Genomic DNA, 10000 nt, shown 5'->3' on the forward strand with positions numbered 1-10000 from the left:
TTGCATTTTCAATCATATCAGCAATATAAAACCGTCAAGTTCGGCTTGTGGTGAATCATTTCGCCTTCCTCCTCCAAGGACAAAAATCCGTGAACTGTAAAACTGTTCAGAACACCAGAACTGCTCAGCGAGTAAACGGCCACCACTTGTGCTCGTGAGTTTTCTGTGCTGGGATGCCCTGTACTTTTTTCAAATTCTAGGAATCATTTATCTGGGATTAATTCGATATCTATGGATCTATCTTCATCGCATTTCAAAATGTTAATCACATTACGTTTTTTATGTGTATTAGATTTTTCTGTTGGTAGATTAAGTGAGCTAGTTGACAGAAGCTGCGTCAATGAACGTTACATATAAGTCATTATTTAATAATGCGTGCGTGTTGCTAAACATTGATCCCGCTTGTTTATAGATAGATATGCGTATAGACAAACATAGCTCTAGCTGCCATCCTGCCTAATGTGGAAACAAGATGAACCATAGGTCTAACGAGGCTGGACATACAGTGGTTCATCTGTTTTTATCGTGAAACCCTGTTAACCCCTTCTATCAACCTCTACCTCATCTTATGACGAAACTTCATAGAATTAGTTTTACTCACGATAAAATGAATATGCGATGAATGCCATTCATCCGAGTGATTTCTCTTTTTCTGCCTAGAGAAACAGGGAATAGAGTAATCATTTAAGAAAAGTGAAGATCTCACTTGATCTGAGTACTCTTGGGCTCAGTGTGAATGAACTGTGGTCTGCCTAGGCTGGAATAAATTACAAAATTACTTTGGAGAACCGTAACCACCATGCACTTTGATTTTTTGAATAAAATAAAGCCATATCCAATGATTTTTTATTCCATTTCCAATTTCAGGAATATATATATATATATATATATATATATATATATATATATATATATATTACATATATATATAGTGTGTGTGTGTGTGTCTGTCACCAGATCATATTGTTATAAGATTTTCATATATCCAGTCTGTTTCATGAAGCAAGTTTTAATAGCTAGTCAAAAGAATGCGGGAAGCTTCAAAAAAATATCTTTCAAATGGATGGTCTTTCACCCTGCTGAGACTAACGCTCGTCTCACATGAAGCATTACCAAAATAGCCGAACTGCCTCTTTCGCACTCTCTCTGTGACACTACTTTATGACATCATGACTGCACGACTTTAAGACATTTTCTTGCTTAGTTTGATATACTGAAGCACTGATTTCCTTTCAAATTATAGCACCTTGACCGATGGATTTTTCGCGCCGATTTCACTACTGGGTCATTTGTGGCAAAATAATCACATGATGATGAGGGAACTAAATTTTTAACATGGTCTAACTAATACACGGATCAGTCGGTGTGTTTCTGTTGAGCGGCCAGTACGGAAGAACCAGACATCAAGGATGTCTGGTTCTTCCGTACTGGACAGTGAATTGTCAAAAAGGACGTCTTATGGTAAATAAAATTCAGAGAAACTCCAAAGTTCAAAAAGTGCCATGAGGTTCTGGTTTCCTGGTGATTTCACTTCATTCTCACTTCATGATTCCATGACATATGATAGCAGGAGTAAACTGAAGGGTTTCAGCGTGCTTAACGAACTCTCAACTCCCACCATTTTGCTTCTTCAAGAGCAACGTAAATCAAGTTTGACACACCCATCATCAATTTATAAAAGAAAGAGAGAGTGACTACCCATCACAATAAACTATGGAGAGAAAATAGAAATAATAAAGAATTCACTATGGAAATTTGACCAATTTAAAGATTGGAATAATAATAATAATATATGAATACACGGGAACAGGCTGATTCGGACCATGTACTGGCTCATTCGGACCTTTATCCAGGCTTATTCGGACCTTCATATGATTGGCTGATTCGGACCTAATATACAGTGGCGGCTCCTGGCTATCATTCATAGGGGTGCTGTAACATAAATTTTTTTTCAATTCCTTATTATTAACTGCATAAACACACTTCATAATATATATATATATATTATATATATATATATATATATATATATATATATATATATATGGCACTATATACAATGCCGAAAACTTAATTTCTTCAGTTCCGTTTTTCTCTGGCTATGACTGATTACTACTGCTGGATGATTACCTTAATCAAATTTGAAACTGTAAACAAAACTGAAAAAGTATGAAAATGCTAAAATTCAAAGCAGTAACTTTTGGCAGCGGAGAGACTGGCGGACGGACTGACGGAAAATTGAGAATATGAGGTTACATAAAAAGATAAGGTTTATGTAAACTAAGCGTAGCAAAATAAAAATAATTAAACCATTAAAAAGAATAAAAACTCGAAAACAAAAACAATTAGATAGTACAAAACTGAGTATGACAGAAAAATAAAATAACATGGCCTATATAAAACAAAACGACTAAAGAACACCCACCTAAAACCAGACGCATGCATACACATACACTTCTCTCTCTCTCTCACTGAGGAAGGCGTCAGAATCGCTGCCGAAAGCTATTTTGAATTTTAGTATCATTGACATTATTTTGACTATAATTTTTTCCCATTTATTGCAACTCACCCCTGAGTTGATTATTCTGCATTACATTACAAATCATTAGTATCGTCACTGATTCGATCACTATCACTAATACTACATATTGATTAGGCTATTGACGAATTCCAAATCACACCTTCGCCCTCCAGGCTCCAACAGCTAGGCTAACACTGCTCGAGAGGGCAGTGCACTATTGCCGTTGTATCCCATAAAGTTTCCGTAAGCGCTTAGTTACGTTTTTCAAGCGATGCTTGTTTACTTTTGGCCTTCTATACGAAAACAAAGAAAACTAAATTCTTACCTTACTTGGTAAACTAAATTATTTAATTTTCTAATTGTGAACAATGTTTCATCCGAGTCTGTCACCGATGTGTGTAATATCTGAATCGATGTGTTCGTCACTATTTGACCATATAATTATGCACTGTTCCTCGGCATCATTATTAACATTTTGAGGCTGTGTATCACTTATTATAACACTATTGTCTGGATTAATGTGTTCATCACTATCTGACGATATAATCATGCACTGTTCCTCGTCATCATTATTAACATTTTGAGGCTGAGTGTCTCATAATATAACACTATTGTCTTGCTCATTTTTACTGATTTTTTTTTCATTATCAGCTTCGTCTGAAGATGAGTAATCTTCAGGAAAAAAGACGTTTAATATGTAATCTTGTGAATCATATGAATCCACTAATTCATTGTCGTCCTGAGTTTCACAAATTTCAATAGCAGTTTTCTGGGGAAAAAATTCGATATATAATCACGCGATTTGCGGCCACTCATGTTTTCTTCATTTATAGGCCATCTGCTGTATATGGTCACTATAAAGTATCGAACGGGATAAAACAATGAACTCGTATGCATGATAATGGATTGGCGATCTGGGAAGATAGAATACTTAGTCCGCATAATTATGGTTGCCACTTGATCTTTACGAGTTTTGCAGAGATGCAGGTATATATAATATTAGAAGTTTCATTGTCTATGAAACGTGAGCTCCAAAAGAAAATATATTTTTTGAAATCTTGGACAGTTACCATTTGTGCATAGCAAATTAATTAAAAGCGTGAATTCTGGCATTGAAAATCCTTCAGTTGAAAACACTGAGTATCGCACTTGTTTAGCGTACTACCTACTAGCGATAAAAACTGTATGCCCATAGGAGATTGTGGAGGTAATTGATCACTTGTTTACTGCACCTATTCGTAGGATATGATGATCATGAACTTCGCACATAGGGATTTGAACGATTTAAATAAATTTCGTTATATTTAAGGTACATTACTAATATATATATATATATATATATATATATATATATATATATATATACATATACATATATATACACGCTATATATATATGTATATACACACATATATACATGTACATATACATATATATGTATATAAGTATATATATAAACATATACATATATATGTATATATACATATATACAAATACATATACACATATATATACGGATATATATGTGTACTATATATGCATACATATATATATATATAATATATATATATATATATATATATATATATATATATATATATATATATATATATATATATATATATTCATACATACATAATATATAAATTCATACATATATATACATACATATTTATATATATATTTACATATATTTATAAACATGCACTGTATATATATACATACATACATATACCATTACCTACCTATACGTATATATACATATATATATATAATATTAATATATATATATATATATATACATATGAGAAGTATTATTTTTTCCTTTCTTATTTGTCCCAGATATATTTACAGATAAGTTTGTAATAAGCATAACAGCATTTATGTATCAGTATATAACTCATTAAATCATATAGGAAATAATTTTATAATATATTAACAGATTGATGTACATTAATCATATCACCAGCATATTCTGATAAGAGTCTTATCTTTTATAATATTGTACTTGAATGAGAAATTGTTTAAAAGTAAAATTATATTGCAATTTGTATAAGATAAAATTACATGAATGCGCCATGAAGAAATTGCTGCTGAAAATGCAGATGTGGAATCCGCATCGGCATACAAACCTGGATATCTGCCCCGTAGACTTTTTATTCCGTATAGCAGAGGAAAATTCTGGACTCGGCAACACTAGCCCAGTGCTCCCATCAGCCTTACGTGCGAGCTGGCTACATGATCACCTTACAAGCAAAATAAGAACTGTTGAGCACCAGCAGTTCCGCATATTGTTTCAATTATTATTTTTTAACAAAAACAAGAGAATGGCAATCATTTTTAATGGATTATTGATAATCTATACTTAATTTCTCATATTCATGTATATATTCATAATTTTGAGCATATATATGAAATCTATAGGCGGTGCTGCAGTTCCATAGTGCCTGCTGACGAGCCGCCACTGCTAATATGTGTTTACATATGTAACATTGTTTTATGACATTGTTTCAATGTTTGTAATCATAATCATTCCAAAGTCTATTATGAAAATATATTGGGGAATTAAGCAATGGAAATCCACTCCTCTCACGTTTCTAGATCCATTTATTTCGTACAGTTACATATGGTAATTTTTAAGATAGTTCATGTAAAAATAAAGCCCAAATTAACCTAAATTCACCCGAAATAGCCCCTTGATTTACACTGGCCCATAGTATATAGTATATGCACATTTCTTCAGTAGCTGACCAGTTGTTATTTTCCTTTCATTATAGTCTTCCCACAGTTTCATGACACGCCCTCGTAGTTCCTTGACCTGCTTTCTCTGATGTCTCTTTAATTTGCCCTCTTTAACAAGCTTACTATGAGATTCGGGGCCTCTGTAACACGGTTTTTTCGCAATAATTTTTTATCTATGCATTTCATAAATATAACGCTTATTCAGAATACATATTATATCAACACATAAATTTTGAGTGCATTCTACACTACGTAGGTTGAATAAATTTGGTACTTATAATGTAAAAGTGACCTTTTTTGAAGACGGGCCAACTTACTCAGAGAAAATGTTTCGAACGCACTCGTTACGTAACTTATGACATCATTTCTTCCCTCTTTCTCTGGCAACAATGACATACAAATTTAAATACAAGCAAAGCAGTACACCTTTCTGAATTCTGGAACCTCCCCACTGATAATTGTCATAATGAACAAACCAACAAAATATGTTAATAAATACAAAAACATTTCGATTATTAGTCTAATTCCCAAAATGAGTTTCCAAAGAAATTACAGTATACTTTATAGGTCACAATCAGATTGACAAGATGTAGGGAGTAGTTGGTAATTACCAAAAACATAGTAGACAAGCTTGATTTGATAACTGCTATATCCAATGTCAAGCAATTTTTATTTATTGGCTATCTACTTATTTACAGAAAAAAAATAGCCGGTACCGTATATTGGCTTTAAACCTTCACCAATAATTATCGTCAGAATGGGGACTTCATGAGGCTCCACCCACTTTCGCCTTGTTATAATTCAGGATAACACTGAAGGCTACCATTGGCATTGTTGGATTAGAAAATTTAACTTCTGGCTATAAAAACTCATTTCTCGAGTAGTTGTAAGAAGCGCTAAATGATCCTCAAGGATCCCAGCAGTTGGTCTAAACGTTTAATTCATGTATATTGCTGCTATACTGTTGCGGCACTACTGCTACAGTAGTATTACTACGCTAGCACTGATACCCCACCCACATCTATGTATCGTTCCGCCATTCATAAAGTCTTTGGGTTTCAGAGCCGATGGCATTTCTGTCTGGTAGATGGGCGGGGCAACATTTAGTCAGAAGGTGTTTGTTTACCTTGCTTACGTAATGAATGTTTTTCGACTCTTGGTTAGTAATCATTGGCCATGGCGTCGGCTAGTTCATTTTTACTCTATAAAAATCAAAACTATCGGGTTTAGGTTATTGATAATGCTGGCAAGGAGCAAAGTCCAAAAAACCGTGTTACAGAGACCCTGAATCTCATAGTAGTTCACCTGATTCAGCATTTCCTTTGCCTCTAGCCTAAGTATATTAAAGATATAAGTGAATAAAATGCGAGGTTACTTTTTTGGCTTTTCTGTTCAGCTTATGATCCCACCCCCTCCACGTGGTTGTTTGACCTAATACTGCGCCGAAACACTGACCAGTTCTCCATTTTCCACACCTGGCTCTGCAACTACGTTAGGTCAACATAATCCATAAACTCTCTAACTGGCCCAATAACACCCACCTTTCCTGAAAGTTCATCAAAGGTATCCCTAATATCATTGCTATAATATAAAATTATTAGTATGGGTCCGAATCACCCAAAACAAAGGTCCGAAACAGCCAAGCAAATGGTCCGAATTAGCCTAAACAATTGTCCGAATCAGCCTAGTAAATGGTTCGAATCAGCAAAGACTAAGGTCCGAATCTGATACGAATCAGCCAAAATCCGAATAAGCCTGCATCCGAATACACTACAGCAAAATATCCACTAATATAATTTACGGGATTCAGTGTAGAAATATTGCAATATATATAATATATATATAATATATATATATATATATATATATATATATATATATATAATGATTAAGCTGTTAATCCTCCACCAACCAGTACCCATATACCTCAGGGTCATACTTTCCACACGATGAAATTAAATAGGCCGAGAGGCCAGATTGTAAGTCAGTAGTCGCTTGATAATGAAATGCCCTACGGCGAAACAGGTGACACGACAAAATCAATTAAATGGAAGAAGGAAATCCACGTATTTTTCACCAGAAATTGACGTACGAGAATCGGGAACAACTTCGCCGGTATGAAGATACCTGCAGGAAACTTATTGATGCCACTAAAACAATTGCTTTTAACGAAAATTGTATAAGAGAAAAACTATGCCCTAAAAGTATATATGTATATATATATATTAAAAAATATTATATATATATATATATATATATATGTGTGTGTGTGTGTGTGTGTGTGTGTGTGTGTGTGTGTCTTTTTCTGTCCGATAGATTTTTCGAAGATTATACAGTCGTTACTGAAGAATAATAAAAGGAAAGAATCCACAAAAACTCGCTGCGTTTCATTGATAATTACAAGAAGTGTTATAATCAATTCTAACAAGTTATCAGTGTGTCAGACATAGTGGCATAGCCTTATGCTTCTAGTAACTAAATATGCAGTTAACAATGAAGAATACGGTTGATTCACTGTGTTATATTTCAGAGCATAAATTCGGCAGCAGACAACTGTTTTTGTTATTTAGAAATGCACCCTAACTAATATTCCACACACACAGACACACACACATTCCCTCAAAAAATCAGGTTCTAGTGAATGCGATGTAATCAAGGTAAAGCGTTAGGCCTATATACAAAATAAAATACTAATTCGCCTTTCATATTAGACTTGGGTTAATGCCTCTCAGTCTAGGATTTTATATAAGCCTTATATTATCAGGCACTCTAAAATTGACTTCCGTTTCCTTTTACAGATTGGATGAAAGTATGTCTGACTTTTCCCGTATTGCTGCAACGAGGATATTTTCTACAAATAAATTTTTTTTCCATCAATTCAGCACTATCTCTTTTATATTGCTGAACAACCACTCCAACTACCTCTCTTCGCTGTCTTAAGCGCTGAATGGCTAAAAGTACTTTAGTGCCACACCGTCTGTTTTAAAAACTTCTGGACCAATAAGCTTCCAGAAGTACTGCATTTTTTCAAATAAACGTTTCCTGAATCTTTCTACCACCAACTGGATATAAGAATAAGTTTGGAATTGGAATTTAAAATTTAGGCCAAAGGCCAAGCTCTGGAACCTATGAGGTCAATCAGCGCTGAGAATAATGTTGAAACAACTGTTAGGAGAGGATGTAGAAAGTATGTTGGAAGACAATACGAACTGAAGTACAATGAAAAGGATGAAAGGGACTCTGTAGCTAGAGAACCTTAAGCAATACAGTCAACCGCGTGAGGGGCACTGACGGCATTTTTTCCCTATACAGAGGAAGAGACCAGCTTGAATGACTGAAGAAGATTCAATGTTCCTGCTAGTCTAAATTCCACAATGAAAAAACAAATCTAGACTTAGTAAATTGCTTTACCTATTTACTGATTTTTATCCCGCCATATTCTGAGTATTAGTACTACTATATAAAGCTAAATATTTTCATGCAGACTAGCCTTCGTAATGAATTACAAGTACAAGTCCTACCTCAGGTATAGCCTCCAGTGTGCTTATGCTCTCCGTCGGCTTTTCTAAGGTCCTTGGGGTTTTCTGTGTCCTTTAGATATATTCCATAAAAAAAACGAACTGGATATTGGTACGGCAGCCGTACCCCGATCTCGGTAGATATTGGTACGGCAGTGAATTGCGCATGCGCGAACCCTTGTTTACCGCCTCACGCATATCCATAATCCAAAGACTATATACTGAAGTATATGCACAGTTTTTGGGCATATCAGTGACAGCAAGAAAAATGGTGACGGAACAGCATGAACCGCGGAATAATACATTACTTTTCACCGAAAAACAGATGTTTTCAGGCTTTAACTAGCTGAAGAAAGCCATAGACATCTATGAAGAGTGAAGACTCAAACTTTCAAAAATTGGGTAATTCATGGTATATATGTAGGTCACGAACGATCGAGTCGGCCCTGAAAAGAATTCCGAAGAGGAGATTCAAAGATGATTATATATAAATATATACACTACCATCGTACCTTTGGTGACTTTCTCGACCCTTTATTCTGCCCGACATCGGCAGTTGCAAGGGCCGTTATACACTTTACAATATTCTTTTAATTCACTGCATTGGGTATATTGCAGCTGTCGGAGAAGACGATAGAATTTACCAGGTAGTGAAATGGCAAAGTTAAACCAAATTCCAGCATTATTCCATTAAAATCGGGATAGTGTTGTTTTTGTAGTACAAAAAAGCGGGACAAAATTCACAAAAGCTAAACAAACAAAAAAAGGGGGAGGGACATTTTGCTAACTGAAAAAAGGGGGACAGATGTTCAAAAAGGGTGACTGTCCCAACTAAAAGCCGAACTCTGGTTTACATAATACAGTATGATTAGCAAACTGGCAAACGGATACAGCTAACTGCCGTATTTACAGCAAGTCAAGAGCGCAAATACGGCACCAATGACAGAATCTGCCGTACCCTCACCGCACTATATTATTTGTACGGCAGGAAGTCTGAAATTGACGCATGCGCAATTCACTGCCGTACCAATATCTACCACGATCGGGATACGGCTGCCGTACCTATATCCTGTGCCAAAAAAAAACGTGAAACTTCATAGATATCCTCATTACTAGCACCACTTCATTTACAATCATTAATTTTCTTTACTGTATTTCTAAAATGAAACCTAGGTACTTCTTAGTGTTCAACTTCCTTTCTAACATCACGATAGTGGCA

At 34.9% G+C, this 10000-nt stretch overlaps 1 protein-coding gene across 1 annotated transcript in view; it reads right to left on the reverse strand.

The window, feature by feature from the left end:
• LOC135214887 (mitochondrial potassium channel ATP-binding subunit-like) overlaps positions 1 to 10000 on the reverse strand; it is a 109099-nt gene that overhangs the window by 98888 nt on the left and 211 nt on the right. The window lies entirely within an intron of this gene.

This window comes from Macrobrachium nipponense, chromosome 46, assembly GCF_015104395.2.
Source record: "Macrobrachium nipponense isolate FS-2020 chromosome 46, ASM1510439v2, whole genome shotgun sequence".
Classification (NCBI taxonomy): Eukaryota; Metazoa; Arthropoda; class Malacostraca; order Decapoda; family Palaemonidae; genus Macrobrachium; species Macrobrachium nipponense.